This window comes from Bufo gargarizans, chromosome 4 (genome assembly GCF_014858855.1).
Source record: "Bufo gargarizans isolate SCDJY-AF-19 chromosome 4, ASM1485885v1, whole genome shotgun sequence".
NCBI lineage: Eukaryota > Metazoa > Chordata > Amphibia > Anura > Bufonidae > Bufo > Bufo gargarizans.
In genome coordinates this window covers 70,303,094-70,320,775 of record NC_058083.1, presented here as the reverse complement: position 1 = coordinate 70,320,775, position 17,682 = coordinate 70,303,094, and the positions used below count along the sequence as shown (strand labels likewise).

General features: G+C 43.3%; 1 protein-coding gene across 4 annotated transcripts in view; it reads left to right on the top strand.

Annotated features, from left to right (window-relative positions):
- ASAP2 (ArfGAP with SH3 domain, ankyrin repeat and PH domain 2) overlaps positions 1 to 17,682 on the top strand; it is a 192,767-nt gene that overhangs the window by 108,806 nt on the left and 66,279 nt on the right. The window lies entirely within an intron of this gene.

Below are 17,682 nucleotides of genomic sequence, written 5' to 3'. Positions count from 1 at the left end.
AGACTATAAGACGCACCTAGGATTCGGAGGAGGAAAATAATAAAAAATATATATATTTTTTTTTACCAGACCTCAGATCAGACCTCCAAGTTCCATCATACCCTCATCAGATCCCCAAGCTCCTATCTGCCTCAGATCAGACCCCCATCAGCCCCAGATCAGATCCCATAATAGAAGCAGTCATTAGCATTCATATTATAAGACACACTGCCACTTTCAGTGTAAGTTATAATCTGAATAATGTGGTGCATATTTACTAAAACAGACAGACACATTAGGAGAGGCGACCGATCTTTGTTGAAAGTAAAACAAATATATATTGAGGGTCTGTCTATTTACAGGATTTTTGCACATAGTGGGTCCATACCCGCTGTGTCACACTGATTTTCAGAGCATATACCATAAGTGTAAAGCAGAATAACTGTAGAAGGAGCGCAGCTGTAGACTCCATCAAGTTATATGTAAAAAGACGAAGATGACATTGGACCGAGTTGTAAATGAAACATAAACTTGGCTGGTTTTCCAGATGACATAGGTTGATGTCATTGTTTGTTGTCTGTAAGTACTATACTGTATGCGGGCCGTTGTTCATGTACTATGTTTGTGGATTGTGGTTTTCTTAGCAAATCGTATTGCAGCCTTGCATCTGCTTGCTCCGACTTGAAAAAAAAAAACTTTAATGTCTTGATCGCTCTTGTTTAACGCAATGTTTAATCGGAAAATAACATATAATTTATGGTTCAAAATATTTATTTAAATAGCAATGCAATCAAACGAGCATAGCACAGACTTGAAGATCAAAGTGAACTCTACAATGTGCCCGTGACTCAAGCAGATGTATAGACCTGTGCAGGCAAAACTGAAAACCTAGACAAGGGAAAGCAAAGGAAGGGAGGAAAAAGGGGAAAGACCCCGGGCAAATTGCAGTAAGTTATACAGTCCTACTGGGAAGGCATATTACCTCCTAAAACACATGTGGCAAAGTATGGAGAGGATCTGAACTGGGACCATGGATGCCATACTGAATAAAGGGTGGATTTATGGGTTATCCTCGTTAGTTCCTCCGTTCTCATTAGCTGGTTAAGGGCCTCTGCTTACATGGCCCGAGTCATATATAGGGACTCAATAGTTATAGGATGACTTGTCTGGTTGCAAAAAATTTTTCATATTTTGAACATAGATTTTTTTTGCCGGCACTTTGCAATGAAGGTCCATCTGGCTTTTACTGGTTTAGGGGGGTGTCCCTGCACAGTCTAACAGTGGCAGCACTATTTGGATAGTATGAGACCATACAGACACATCCCCTAACTGGTAACACGCATTGGACCTTGATTGCAAACTGCTAGTAATTAATTCATAACGTCTAGCCTTATTTTTTCGACCTATAAGACTCACCGACCCACAAGGCGCACATAGGTTTTAGAAAAGGATAATAAGATATTATTGAATATTTTTCATTACACCTCAGGTCAGACCCCCAATGTTAAACAGACCTCAGCTGACAGCCCCAATTAGACCCCCAATGTGAATAAGACCTCAGCTCAGACCCCCAATCAGACCTCAGCTCAGACCCCAATGTAAATGACCCCCAATCAGACCTCAGATAAGGCTACTTTCACACTAGTGTTTTCATTTCCGCTTTTGAGATCCGTCATAGGGTCTCAATAGCGGAAGAAAACGTTTCAGTTTTGTCCCCATTCATTGTCAATGGGGACAAAACTGAACTGAATGAAACGGAATGTATCAAAATGCATTCCGTTCCGTTTGGTTGAGTCCCCATCGCGGACAGAAAACGCTGCAAGCAGCGATGTCGTGCGGAATAAGACTGATCCGTCCTGACACACAGTGTAACTCAATGGGGACAGATCTGTTTTCTCTGACACAATAGAAAACGGATCCTTTCTCCATTGACTTTCAATGGAGTTCATGACGGATCCGTCTTGGCTATAGAAGACATAATACAACAGGATCCGTTCATGATGGATTCATGCGGTTGTATTATTGTAACGGAAGCGTTTTTGCAGATCCATGACAGATCTGCAAAAACAGCTAATGTAGCCTTAGAGCCCCATGCCTCTCATCAGCCCCCATATCGTCCCCATGCTCAGCCCTTATGCCTCTCATCACCCCCAATATTAGCCCTTATTCCTCTCATCACCCCCTATTGCCTCATGCCAGATAAAATAAATAAACCACTTACCTCTCCTGATCCGGATGCCACTGCTCCTTACCGCCCGCGCTTTGTCTTCATCCTGCCACTGGTTGTGCTGTGAACCGGCGCACACAGCGTGAGGTCACAGAGCGCCCTCATGCTGTGCACAGCCGAGCACCAGGAAGCGGTGAGTACAGAGCCTTCACCGCTTCCCGGTCCTCCAGTACTAATGAACGCTTCCATAATGAAAGTGCTCATTACAAAGATGCTGGGGCATTCCCCCCCCCCCCCACACACTTTTGGGGGGAAAAATGCGTCTTATGGGGTGAAAAATATGGTAATAAAGGAATGGAAAAACATAGTCATAAGAATAGGTGCTGCAGAATTGTTACAAGAGGGGCGCAAATAGTTATTAAAACAGGTATGTCAGGAGCGGTGACAGGCTCAGACTGACTCAACGGATAATGGAGGGGATCGGGAAGAAATTGATTGTTTTCTTCAGGGGCTTGCGGAAAGCACGGCATATCTCCAGTGTTTTTTGCAGTTATTTTTACGTTTTTATTCTCGTAGATGAATCTCTGAAAGCTAGAAATGTTGAGCAGTGCTAAGTGGTGATAAAACGGGCAGGGAAGCAAGAAGTGGCAAGTCTGATATTACACCGGAAACCTGTTGTGAAGATCAGGGGGAGCAGATAGCAGAAGCTGTCCGCACCCCGCAGAGCCTCCTATTATTTAATTGCAGCTGTTATTTCAGCTCCTGTGAGAAATCTTCAGATACGTGAATATTTCACCTGTGTGAAGACGGGTATAAAAATATCCTGGTGTGAAGACGGTTATTAATAGTGCCGAGACATATCAGCCATGTAGCAGCATCGCCTCATCTTCCAGTGTCAGCCCTAAATCAACCACTTTTGTTTCATAAGGGATTTGTGCATCATTTGTTCAGCTTTCTTTTACAGTTTTACCAGTGAGGCCATTACCTTGCATAAGGGGTTAATTGCTGATCAGTGGAGGTCAGCCTGTCTTATGTGGCCATTAACTTCTGCATAGGGGCATATGCGCAAGTATATAGGGCTTGTTTAGACCGCCAAATTTTGTCTGTGTTCCCTCCATATGTTTTATTCAAATTTTAAATAAATAAAATGTAAGTATAAAATAAAAATTTAAGACTTAAAAGTATACACAAGTCGGCATGCGTTTCATGCCACCCGAATTGTGATGAATCTTGTAGTACCATGAAGTAGTCATGATGGCAGGTGGCAAATGAAGAGTTTCTTCCAAGCTGAATCATAACCAGATGAACAGAAGAAAACTATTAGTGACGATGAGTAATGTTTATATGATGTAAGTCTCCCCAATCTGTTCATTACATGTGTAATCTCTGGAAATGCTTCTATGTGCATAGTCACCGGTTATTGGGCATGTAGAAAACCGCACTATGGGAGTCTCGACTTATGTCGTATGCACAGCATATTAAGGTGCCAGAATGAAGGTCAGCTTGGTTATACAGTGCCCCCCTCCCCGGCATTCTTGTATTTTCGTGCCTCACCCCCTGGAATTAACATGGATTGTTTGAGGATTTGCATCATTTAATTTACAGAACATGGCCACAACTTTGAAGATGGTTTAAGCAAACAACAAATAGGACAAAATAACAGAAAAGGTCAATGTGCATAACTATTCACCCCCCTAAAGTCAATACTTTGTAGAGCCACCTTTTGCGGCAATCACAGCTCCAAGTCGCTTTGGATAAGTCTCTGAGCTTGCCACATCTTACCACTGGGATTTTTGCCCATTCCTCCTTGCAAAACTGCTCCAGCTCCTTCAAGTTGGATGTTTTGCGCTTGTGAACAGCAATCGTTAAGTCTGACCACAGATTTTCTATTGGATTGAGATCTGGGCTATGACTCGGCCATTCCAACACATTTACATGTTTCCCCTTAAACCAGCCAAGTGTTGCTTTAGGCTCCTTTCACACTAGCGTTCGCTGGTCCGCTCGTGAGCTCCGTTTGAAGGAGCTCACGAGCGGACCCGAACGCAGCCGTCCAGCCCTGATGCAGTCTGAATGGAGCGGATCCGCTCAGACTGCATCAGTCTGGCGGCGTTCAGCCTCCGCTCCGCTCGCCTCCGCACGGACAGGCGGACAGCTGAACGCTGCTTGCAGCGTTCGGGTGTCCGCCTGGCCGTGCGGATCCGTGCGGATCCGTCCAGACTTACAATGTAAGTCAATGGGGACTGATCCGTTTGAAGATGCCACAATGTGGCTCAATCTTCAAGCGGATCCGTCCCCCATTGACTTTACATTGAAAGTCTGGACGGATCCGTCCGAGGCTATTTTCACACTTAGCTTTTTTTTTTGTTGCCATTTTAATGCAGACGGATCCGTTCTGAACGGAGCCTCCGTCTGCATTATTATGAGCGGATCCGTTCAGAACGGATCCGCCCGAACGCTAGTGTGAAAGTAGCCTTAGCCGTGTGTTTGGGGTCATTGTCCTGCTGGAAGGTGAACCTCTGTCCTTGCCTCAAATCACACACAGAGTGGTATAGGTTTTGCTCAAGAATATCCCTGTATTTAGCACCATCCATCTTTGCCTCAACTCTGACCAGTTTTCCAGTCCCAACTGCTGAAAAACATCCCCACAGCATAATGCTGCCACCACCATGTTTCACTGTGGGGATGGTGTTCTTTGGGTGATGTGATGTGTTAGATTTAGGCCACACATAGCGTTTTATTTGACCAAAAAGTTCAATTTTAGTCTTATCAGACCAGGGCACCTTCCTCCATACATTTTAGGAGTCTCCCACATGCCTTTTCGCAAACTCACAACGTGCCTTTTTGATTTTTGCTTAAAGTAATGGCTTTCTTCTGGCCACTCTGTCATAAAGCCCAACTCTATGGAGCGTACGGCTTATTGCCGTCCTATGTACAGATACTCCAGTCTCTGCTGTGGAACTCTGCAGCTCCTCCAGGGTTACCTTAGGTCTCTGTGCTGCCTCTCTGATTAATGCCCTCCTTTTCCCGGTCTGTGAGTTTTGGTGGGCAGCCGTCTCTTGGCAGGTTTGCTGTTGTGCCATGTTCTTTCCATTTGGTTATGATAGATTTGATGGTGCTCCTGGGGATCATCAAAGATTTGGATATTTTTTTTTATAACCTAACCCTGACTTGTACTTCTCAACAACATTGTCCCTTACTTGTTTGGAGAGTTCCTTGGTCTTCATGGAAGTGTTTGGTTTGTGATGCCTCTTGCCTAGGTGTTGCAGCCTCTGAGGCCTTTCAAAAAAAGGTGTGTATATTTAACGACAGATCATGTAACACTTGGATTGCACACAGGTGACATAATTTCACTAATTATGTGACTTCTGAAGGTAATTGGTTGCACCAGAGCTATTTATGGGCTTCCTAACAAAGGGGGAGAGAATACAGGTCCTTCTAAAAAAATTAGCATATTGTGATAAAGTTCATTATTTTCTGTAATGTACTGATAAACATTAGACTTTCATATATTTTAGATTCATTACACACCAACTGAAGTAGTTCAAGCCTTTTATTGTTTTAATATTGATGATTTTGGCATACAGCTCATGAAAACCCAAAATTCCTATCTAAAAAAATTAGCATATCATGAAAAGATTCTCTAAACGAGCTATTAACCTAATCATCTGAATCAACTAATTAACTCTAAACACCTGCAAAAGATTCCTGAGGCTTTTAAAAACTCCCAGCCTGGTTCATTACTCAAAACCGCAATCATGGGTAAGACTGCCGACCTTACTGCTGTCCAGAAAACCATCATTGACACCCTCAAGCAAGAGGGTAAGACACAGAAAGAAATTTCTGAACGAATAGGCTGTTCCCAGAGTGCTGTATCAAGGCACCTCAGTGGGAAGTCTGTGGGAAGAAAAAAGTGTGGCAGAAAACGCTGCACAACGAGAAGAGGTGACCGGACCCTGAGGAAGATTGTGGAGAAGGACCGATTCCAGACCTTGGGGGACCTGCGGAAGCAGTGGACTGAGTCTGGAGTAGAAACATCCAGAGCCACCGTGTACAGGCGTGTGCAGGAAATGGGCTACAGGTGCCGCATTCCCCAGGTCAAGCCACTTTTGAACCAGAAACAGCGGCAGAAGCGCCTGACCTGGGCTACAGAGAAGCAGCACTGGACTGTTGCTCAGTGGTCCAAAGTACTTTTTTCGGATGAAAGCAAATTTTGCATGTCATTCGGAAATCAAGGTGCCAGAGTCTGGAGGAAGACTGGGGAGAGGGAAATGCCAAAATGCCTGAAGTCCAGTGTCAAGTACCCACAGTCCAGTGATGGTCTGGGGTGCCATGTCAGCTGCTGGTGTTGGTCCACTGTGTTTTATCAAGGGCAGGGTCAATGCAGCTAGCTATCAGGAGATTTTGGAGCACTTCATGCTTCCATCTGCTGAAAAGCTTTATGGAGATGAAGATTTCATTTTTCAGCACGACCTGGCACCTGCTCACAGTGCCAAAACCACTGGTAAATGGTTTACTGACCATGGTATTACTGTGCTCAATTGGCCTGCCAACTCTCCTGACCTGAACCCCATAGAGAATCTGTGGGATATTGGGAAGAGAAAGTTGAGAGACGCAAGACCCAACGCTCTGGATGAGCTTAAGGCCGCTATGGAAGCATCCTGGGCCTCCATAACACCTCAGCAGTGCCACAGGCAGATTGCCTCCATGCCACGCCGCATTGAAGCAGTCATTTCTGCAAAAGGATTCCCGACCAAGTATTGAGTGCATAACTGAACATAATTATTTGAAGGTTGACTTTTTTGTATTAAAAACACTTTTCTTTTATTGGTCGGATGAAATATGCTAATTTTTTTAGATAGGAAATTTGGGTTTTCATAAGCTGTATGCCAAAATCATCAATATTAAAACAATAAAAGGCTTGAACTACTTCAGTTGTGTGTAATGAATCTAAAATATATGAAAGTCTAATGTTTATCAGTACATTACAGAAAATAATGAACTTTATCACAATATGCTAATTTTTTTAGGCTACTTTCACACTAGCGTTCGATCGGATCCGTTCTGAACGGATCCGATCGTAATAATGCAGACGGAGGCTCCGTTCAGAACGGATCCGTCTGCATTATATTGGCATATAAAAGCTAAGTGTGAAAATAGCCTCGGACGGATCCGTCCAGACTTTCAATGTAAAGTCAATGGGGGACGGATCCGCTTGAAGATTGAGCCATATTGTGGCATCTTCAAACGGATCCGTCCCCATTGACTTACATTGTAAGTCTGGACGGATCCGCACGCCTCCGCACGGCCAGGCGGACACCCGAACGCTGCAAGCAGCGTTCAGCTGTCCGCCTGTCCGTGCGGAGGCGAGCGGAGCGGAGGCTGAACGCCGCCAGACTGATGCAGTCTGAGCGGATCCGCTCCATTCAGACTGCATCAGGGCTGGACGGAAGCGTTCGGGTCCGCTCGTGAGCCCCTTCAAACGGAGCTCACGAGCGGACAGCCGAACGCTAGTGTGAAAGTAGCCTTAGAAGGACCTGTACATACACACATGGCAATTTTCTGTTTTCTAGTTCTAAACAATAGTTTTATTTATATATTTTTCTCATTTCACTTCACCAATTTAGACTATTGTGTTCTGATCCATCACATAAAATTCAGATTAACAAAACATTGAACTTAAGGCTGTAATGTGACAAAAACGAAAAAAGTCAAGTGGGGGTGAATACTTTTGCAAGGCACTGTATGTTATCTGATAGAGTTTAAGGGGGGTAATCCCAGTTATATGAAGTTATCCCCTATCTTGTGGGTAACCATTAGATTGATGGGGTTCCTACAGCTGGAACCTCCACCATTCACGAGAATGGGGATCCTGCACCAGTGGATCCCCTCTACCTGAAATGAATGGAGTGGCCAGTCGGACATGCGTGCGACCACTCCATTAATTTCTATAGGAGTTCTGGAGATAGCCAAGCGCTGTACTCAACTGTTTTCGAAACTCCCATAGGTATGAAGAGAGCAGCTGCATACATGACCGGCTGCAATGTTCATTTCAGGGCCTTCACAGGGTACAGGATTCCTGTTCTCGTGATCGGTTGGGTCCTAGTGGTAGGACTGCCACTGTTCTAATAGTTCCCTTTAATCCCCTCTCCTGTAGGGGATAACTTTACATAACCAGAATACAGTGGTGTTTTACAGTGTCCACTTGCTACCCGCATATACTTTTTTTTTTCCGCCGTAACCCCTGCTCTTAGGGGTAGTCGGGGATAGGCCAAGAACAGGGCAGGCAGAGTACGTGCGAATACCTAAAACAGTCTGAGTTCATGGCAAGCAGGGAAGGATCAAAACGATAAACAAGCACAGGTTAGGTCAGTCAGTGGACAATCGGAGTCAGGAATCGGGCAGAGGTTGGAACATGGGCAGGCAGATGGAACAGCACCCTTTAGAAGGAATTAACAAGCTAGATAAACCTATAGCTCAGGCACCTTCCCAGAGGAGAAACTGCCTTAAGGGTGATGTCCAAGATCTCTGAAGTGATGACCTATACTCTTTTGAAAAGGTACCAGCGCTCTCTGCAGCTCCACCACCTTGTCTGCTCACCAGTGCAGTCCATTTGATAGCGGCTGTGCTTGGTATTGCAGCTCAGGCCCCTTTCACTTAAATGAGGCTGAGCTGCACTGAGGCAATGTGACTGATGAACGTTATGTCACATGGCCTAGAATAAGCTGCGAGAAGGTCACGGCGCCACAGTGAGCATCGGTGCCTTCTCAAACAGCTCATTGCTTTGGTAATCGGTGTGGCGGTGCACGCATGTTCAGTAGAGATGACCAGTCCTGGCAAGCTGCAATACTGAAGCAACGGCGCATGCGCAGTAATACAGGGCCAGGCGAGACTACATCCCTGCCTAACCATGTCATTCAAGGCTGGGGACGGGGCAGCCAGGAGTAAGGAACGTGGCTTACAGTGCAAAGAGGTGCACCGAACGGTAAATTTGCATATGACAAAGACATGAATTTTTCCGGAATGCTGCCAAGAATCTGGATGGAAGAAAGACCATTTTACTAGGCAGTTTATTTGGTTGGATATTTTGGTATTTGGTGACATAATACCGTACTGTATAGAGGAGCACAGCTATGTACCGCTGTCACCAACCGTGTGATAATAGGCTTCAGACTTTTCCAGACTTTTGAGCCGTAGACAACTTACTGTGTTTGATAATTCATGATACTGGAAACACAATGGACTGCTTCTGCTGCGGGCGTTACAATTATGGATTTCATAATAGTCTTACGAGAACTTGGAGCGATTCCTGAGAACTTGGCACTGCCTTCTGGAGTCTACTTCACGTTATTAAAAATGTTGTAATATAAATAATCAGAAGCTGCAGCACATTAACTGTCTATGGGAGGTTTCAAGCAAATGTCCCCATCCAGCACAGGCTGGTGCCCTGCTATAAATCGCAAGGCAATTCTGTGATGTCCCTAGTGTTAACTCCTTAATGACTAGACCGTCCACAACTGTTTTGCGGTGAGCACATGGCTGGCACTATGATAGAAATGCCTATTCTTGTCCGTGGCTGTGGACAAAGAATAGGACATGCTCTGTTTTTTTTGCGGGGCCGCGGAACAGAAGTGCAGATGCAGACCGCGTGTTTTGCGGCTCCATTGAAATGAATGGGTCCGCACCCGCTCCGCAAAATTGCCGAAACAATGCACACCCATTATGCGGACGTGTAAATGGACCCTTAAGGGTACTTTCACACTAGCGGTTTTCTTTTCCGGCATAGAGTACCGTCCTAGGGGCTTAATACCGGAAAAGAACGGATCAGTTTTATCCCCATGCATTCTGAATGGCGAGCAATCCGTTCAGGATGCATCAGGATGTCCTCAGTTCAGTCTTTTTGACTGTTCAGGACGGAGATAATACCGCAGCATGCTGCGGTTTTATCTCCGGCCAAAAAAACGGAACACTTGCCTGAATGCCGGCATTTTTTTCCATAGGAATGTATTAGTGCCTGATCCGGCATTCAAAATACCACAAAGCCAGATCCGTCCTTCCAGTCTGCACATGCGCAGACCAGTAAAAATGTGGAAAAAAAAATAAATAGAATTTGATCCGTTTGTCCGTATGACAAATGGACAGATGGATCCGTTCTTGCAATGCATTTGTGAGACGGATCTGCATCCGGATCTGTCTACAAATGCTGTCCGTTTGCATGCAGATTGCCAGATCCGGCAGGCAGTTCCTGCTTGCCGGATCACTCTGCCGCAAGTGTGAAAGTACCCTAAGCCTTATTTGCACGTCAGTGTTTTGGTCAGTGATTCTGAGCCAAAACCAGGACTGGAGCCTCCACAGACATAAGGTATAGATATAGAGCAAAGATCTGCATCTGTCCTGTGTTTAGAGCCACACCTGGTTTTGGTTCAAAATCACTGACCAAAACACTGACCTGTGAATGAGACGTTACTGTGAACAGTTAAGCAAGTTGAAGATGAAATGATCTTCAAAAGGCATAAAGTTAAAGGTGACAAATTCACTTTTGTATTTTAAGCAATAGCATTTTTTTTTTTCATCTTTTACATTCTCAAAATGACAAAAAAAGGAAAAGGGCCCGAAGCAAAACTTTGGGCACCCTGCATGATTAGTACCTAGTGCCTTTTTGTAGCCAGCCAAGAGTCTTTCAATTCTTGTTTTGAGGGATTTTTATCCATTCCTCTTTGCAAAAGTCTTCCAGCCCTGTGAGGTTCCTGGGTCATCCTGCATGCACTGCTCTTTTGAGGTCTATCCGCAGATTTATCAATAATGTTTAGATCAGGGGACTATGAGGGCCACGGTAAAAGTGAATTCTATTCACTCTGCTGATACCGTATTATGAAAATCGGCGCAGAAAAAATGCACGTAATCCACAACGCACGCCAGTAGCCTAAAGTGGTTTTCCATTTTTTTTTTTTTTTTTTTTTTAAGAAGCAGTGGTGGAATGGGTTAAAAAAACAAACCCCAAAGCAACAATAATACCTATCCTTACCGATTCCCTGCAGAATCCATTCCAATGCTTTTCCAGTCTTGCCGCCTGGTCCTAGGCTCAACACACACGACCCATTCATTTCTATTGGGCCATGCACTTTTGTTTTTGTTTTTTTGTGGACCCATGTGGCCGTTCTGCACATTATAGAACAACATGTCCTGTTAACCCTTTCTGTGCACAAAGCCTTAGTTTAATGGGGTTACAGAGCTTGCTTGGCTGTCACCGCAGCATACCTCTGTGTCAATAATATTACCAGCTCTTTGTACAATGTGCATCTGTACTATAATGCTGCTTTTCTGGGTTGTCATTCAATCCTCCTTTGCATCAGAACAATACCATTTCTAAATAGGCCGCTTTGTATAATATACCATTATATTACATACTAGACATTAAGCCCATTACAATAACGGGCGTTAGAACAGTAGTGCATAAACATTAGTAGGAACAGTCTATATTAAATGGCAAGGGAACTTGACCACACTGACTGGCGGCTGTGGCTGAGACTGCTGGCCGAAACTGGTGGCTGTTTTTAGTGATGTAAGGTGATTTTTTTTTTTTTTTTTTAACGGAGTTCACCAGACTGGTTGGATCACATAGCACTTTTATATAGCAGGTTGTTACGGACACAGCAATGCCTAATATCTGCATTTTTAAAAAAAAAATTAGTTTACACAATAAAAGCATTTTTTTATTTTTTTAATCTTGTTTTTTTTGTTTCTATTTTCTGAAAGCCTTATTTTTTATTTATTTATGGGTGATTATAATTTTTTGCGGGATGAGATGACTGTTTGGTTGTAACCATTATGGGGCACATATGACTTTTTGATTGCTTGGTTATACACTTTGGCCCCTTTCACACGGACGAGAATTCCGCACGGGTTCAATGCGTGAGGTGAACGCATTGCACCCGCACTGAATCCGGATCCATTCACTTCAATAGAGCTGTGCACATGAGCGGTGATTTTCACGCATCACTTGTGCGTTGCGTGAAAATCGCAGCAAGCTCTATAGTGTGCGTTTTTCACGCAACACAGGCCCCATAGAAGTGAATGGGGCTGCGTGAAAATCGCAAGCATCCGCAAGCAAGTGCAGATGCGGTGCGATTTTCATGCATGTTTGCTAGGTGATGATCGGGATGGAGACCCGATCATTGTTATTTTCCCTTATAACATGGTTATAAGGGAAAATAAAAGCATTCTTAATACAGAATTCTAAGGAAATTAGGGATGGAGGGGTAAAAAAATTAATTAAATTAAACTCGCCTCATCCACTTGTTCGCGTAGCCCAGCTTGTCTTCTTTCTTCTTCTTTGAGGACCTGGGAGAAAAAGACCTTTGGGGACGTCACTGCGCTCATCACATGGTCCATCACCATGTTATAAGGGAAAATATTTAAATCTACAGCATACCTAACCCTAACCCAAACCCGAACTTCAGTGAAGAAGTCCAGGTTTGGGTCTGGGTACCACATTCAGTTTTTTCTCACACGCGTGCAAAATGCATTGGACTCGCGCGGAAAAAAACTGAAGAACGCAACGCAATCGGATACAAAACTCACCCCACTCTCAGGCAACAAAATCGTACGATTTTCCCACGAGGCACCCGCCTCCTATCCGGCCCTCACACGCGACGCCCGTGTGAAATAGGCCTTTTTGTGATGTAAGGTGATAAAAAAAATAGATATTTTTGGCACATTTTTTATTTTTATTTTTTATGGTGTTCACCAGATGGGTTGGATCACATGCTATTTTTATAGAGCAGGTCGTTACGGACATGACGATACCTAATATGTGCATTTTTTTAACTTTATTTTATTCAATAAAATCATGTTTGAAAAAAAAAAAAATTTGTTTTTGTGTCTCCATTTTCTGAAAGCAATATTTTTTTTTATTTTTTGGATGATTGGCTTATGTAGGGGCTCATTTTTTTGTGGGATGAGGTCACAGTTTAATTGGTGCTAATTTTGGATACATATGATTTTTTTTGATTTTTTTTTTTTAATGGTGTTCACCATGCGGTAAAAGTAACATGATCCTTTTATAGATCAGGTCCTTACGGACGTGGCAATAACAAACCTGTTTAGTGGTTTTTCTTTTTTACATTTTTAACCAATTATGTGTGGATATAGGAAGGTGTTGTGTTTTTTTTTTTTTTTTTTTTTTTTTTTTACTTTTTATATTTTTTGGACCCAGACCCACTTGCTTCTTGAAGATCCAGTGGGTCTGATGGCTTACAATACACTGCAGTACACTATATAGTGTACTGCAGTGTATTGAATTCACACTAAGCCTGATTAGGCTCCTGCCTTTAGCAGAGTGCTCGAGCCGTTTCAAGCAGAGTGTTATCTGGACGTTACAGCTAACATTCTGCGTGCTGCGCGCTATGCAATCTTGAAAGGAGGAGCGGGGGGTGCTGCGCGCTCTGCATCTTGAGGGAGGGGCGGGAGTGTTGTGTGCGGGGGGCACTAACTCTTCAAGCATCGAGCCTAAGGACCACGGCATGGAAGGGGTTAAACGACCGACATCGGTGCCAGCGATGTCGGCCGTTTCAAGCAGAGTGTTAGCTAGACATTTCAGCTAACACTCTGCCCGCTGCCGCTCTGCCATCCTGAAAGGGGAGAGGGGGGGCGCACTGCGCAGTCAGGCTGCAGGGAAACTTGTGTGGAGCGCTGTGTCCCGATTGGATGCCGTGCATGCCCAGTGCAAAACTAGTGACACTCACACAGACACAGCGCACTTACACAAGGATTTTATTATATTAGATGGAAGACTAGTCATTTTTGTACTTCTTTAATATATCATTTGAAAAAGACCTCTATCGACCATTTTTTTTCTTGTAAAAAATTGTGTTCCCCATATGAAAAAAGAGCATATATTTTAAAATCTCTAAGTTGTGTGATTCCTCTGTATTTCCTACTAGAAATGTAGGTATAAATTGACACCTGGGTCGGAGGCAGGTCCATCCACACTCACTTGACACTATCCAGTCAGTGCTGGCAGATTGTGTAGGGACAAGCGGTTGTCAGTTTATTCATAAAATTCCAAGAGGAATAACAGAGGAGCGGTGTAATGCAGCGTTCTAAGAAAAAATACACTTCAGGGTTGTTATTTTATTGGGATGAGGGGGGGGGGGGGGGTACAATGATTTACTAAAAAGGCTTATCAGGAGAGGTGACAGATCCTCTAATGTGGCACCAGATTAGCGCTTTCTTGCCGAGCACTGTATTATATCGCTACAAATTACATGTGTTGTTTAATTGGCATAGTAGTATTTTTTTTTTTTTTATGCTTTTCTCTCATTTAGAAAAGCTGATTGTATATGCTGTGATCATCTAGTATCAGAGAATTGTTAGAAGTCACAGCACAGTGATCCCATTTAGTTAATTATATGTCAGAACGAAACCGAATCCCGCTGTGAAAGCCTGAGTAGGAAACCTCAAAGAAATTTAATTAGGACTGTTTATTTGTGGAATTAAAGTTTTGTGTTCTCGCTGTTAAATTTCTGCCGTTCATTATTAGGAAGCCCTTTCTTTTCCTGGGATTTACCGTAATACAGTGCTCAAAAACACTTACTTAGGGTACAATCGCACAGCATCCTTTTCCTTATAGCCATCATTACAGTCTATGGTTCTGTTCACACAACTATTACAAAACAAGACATGTCCTATTTTGTCCGTTTTCACTGACCGACATCCCTTATACAATTCAATGGCATCCATCAAAAATGGACCGTTTGTCCGTCCACCCCGACCCCGCCCCCCCGGTTGTGTGAATGTATCCTAATAGAATATTCTTCTTTCTGACGTAGCCTCATACTGCACTGGCCATACGGTGATGATGAAGAGCCCGAGTGACAGCTCGGTGAATAGCCCAGCACTAATCCTATTGCATCCAAAACTGCGGCCCTTCATCTTATCCGATAATGTACTTGCATATAATGTTCCTTTGGGAATAAATCTCAAGTGCTATTTCTTACTGTCAAATACATTCTCATGCAGGGTGCGGATTATCCTTTTACTAAGAAAAAGTGGTAGGAAAAAGTAATATCTTTCCACCGGTTCTGGAAAACAGGGGCCTGTTTCTTCTTGGTTGTCCTATCTTTGACCGAGGAAAATCCTAGTCCTTCCTTTTCCTGCCAGAATTCTAGAAGAAATATTTAGTGAGGCTTCGGAATCTCAGTATGGACTATTTCTTACTTGTTAGTCCCTCCTGACCACACCCCTAATAAATAGACCACGCCTCCAAATTAACGGCTGTTATATAGTGTATGTGTTGTATAGCGCAATATACTATGCCCAAATAAAACCGCCATACAATGTCCATTTGCTTTACAATTTGTTCAGGTATGTTCCTCTTACATGCACTGGCCCCATAAACTAAATTACTTCTATATTTTAAATATAATTCTTCATATAGAGTGCTCAAGCCTTGTCCAGTGCCCCCATTAGTGCTATATAGTATGAAGATATCATAGTACTCTCTCTTTTTTTTTTTTTTTATAGTGAAAGTAATAGTGCCATAAAGCACCAACATAAATAGTGCCATACAGTGATATATATATATATATCAATCAATCAATTAATAATGGCATAAAGTGTCTCAGTAGTCTCATACAGGGCTAATATCAGTAGGGCCATATAGTGCCCATATCAGTAGTCCTATACGTTGCCCATAACAGCTGTATTGTATAGTGCCCATTAGGTAGGTCATATAGTGCCCATTTCTGGGATAGTCCTGTGGGAGGAGGGTTCAGGGACAAGAATAAACAGCACAGGGAGCTAGAAGGGGGCTAGGGGTGGAGAATTTAGAAGCAGCCTTCTTGAGGTACCGGTACTTTGCCCGAGATAGAAGAGTTATAAAGAGTTTGATGGAAATTGGGCCGGTCTCCAAAAAGAAGATAATAGCTTGAGTTCCATTATAATTATGTCTCGAATAAGCTTAGATGGTTCTCACATTTACTAATATAATGATGCAATAAAAAAAATCTGCGTTTCCCTGTAAAAGGAAAAAGTCACTGTTCAGTCAGTGAAATCCCCAGGAGTGCAGCAGTGAGGGAGTTAATACTGTGTCGTTGTCTATTCGCTATTCAGGATTCTGGGAGGTCTGAGTGACAACCTTTGAGAGATCCATAACGGCGGGTATATTGTGGCAGCCATTATATGATTTAGTAACCAGGAGAAAATCGCCCTAGAGTGTTTATCTCTTCATTTTATAGTGCGTCATGGGACCTGTTAGTTCTTTCCCATTTGCAAAATGCTCGCCATACACATTGGACAATTGTTGGCTAAACGTGCTGATTTCGGTGGGACCAGTGTACAGGGAGTGCAGAATTATTAGGCAAGTTGTATTTTTGAGTAGTGATGAGCGAACTTCTGTTTTAAGTTCGGCGTCTAAAGTTCGGCTTCCGGTTAGCGGAGAATCCCGATATGGTTCCCGATATGGATTCCGACTTCCGTTGTGGTCCATGGTAGTGGAATCAATAATCGGCCATTATTGATTCCGCTACCACGGACCACAACGGAAGTCGGAATCCATATCGGGAACCATATCGGGATTCTCCGCTAACCGGAAGCCGAACTTTAGACGCCGAACTTAAAACAGAAGTTCGCTCATCACTATTTTTGAGGATTAATTTTATTATTGAACAACAACCATGTTCTCAATGAACCCAAAAAACTCATTAATATCAAAGCTGAATATTTTTGGAAGTAGTTTTTAGTTTGTTTTTAGTTTTAGCTATTTTAGGGGGATATCTGTGTGTGCAGGTGACTATTACTGTGCATAATTATTAGGCAACTTAACAAAAAACAAATATATACCCATTTCAATTATTTATTTTTACCAGTGAAACCAATATAACATCTCAACATTCACAAATATACATTTCTGACATTCAAAAACAAATCAGTGACCAATATAGCCACCTTTCTTTGCAAGGACACTCAAAAGCCTGCCATCCATGGATTCTGTCAGTGTTTTGATCTGTTCACCATCAACATTGCGTGCAGCAGCAACCACAGCCTCCCAGACACTGTTCAGAGAGGTGTACTGTTTTCCCTCCTTGTAAATCTCACATTTGATGATGGACCACAGGTTCTCAATGGGGTTCAGATCAGGTGAACAAGGAGGCCATATCATTAGATTTTCTTCTTTTATACCCTTTCTTGCCAGCCAGGCTGTGGAGTACTTGGACGCGTGTGATGGAGCATTGTCCTGCATGAAAATCATGTTTTTCTTACCTTGCAGACTTCTTCCTGTACCACTGCTTGAAGAAGGTGTCTTCCAGAAACTGGCAGTAGGACTGGGAGTTGAGCTTGACTCCATCCTCAACCCGAAAAGGCCCCACAAGCTCATCTTTGATGATACCAGCCCAAACCAGTACTCCACCTCCACCTTGCTGGCGTCTGAGTCGGACTGGAGCTCTCTGCCCTTTACCAATCCAGCCATCTGGCCCATCAAGACTCACTCTCATTTCATCAGTCCATAAAACCTTAGAAAAATCAGTCTTGAGATATTT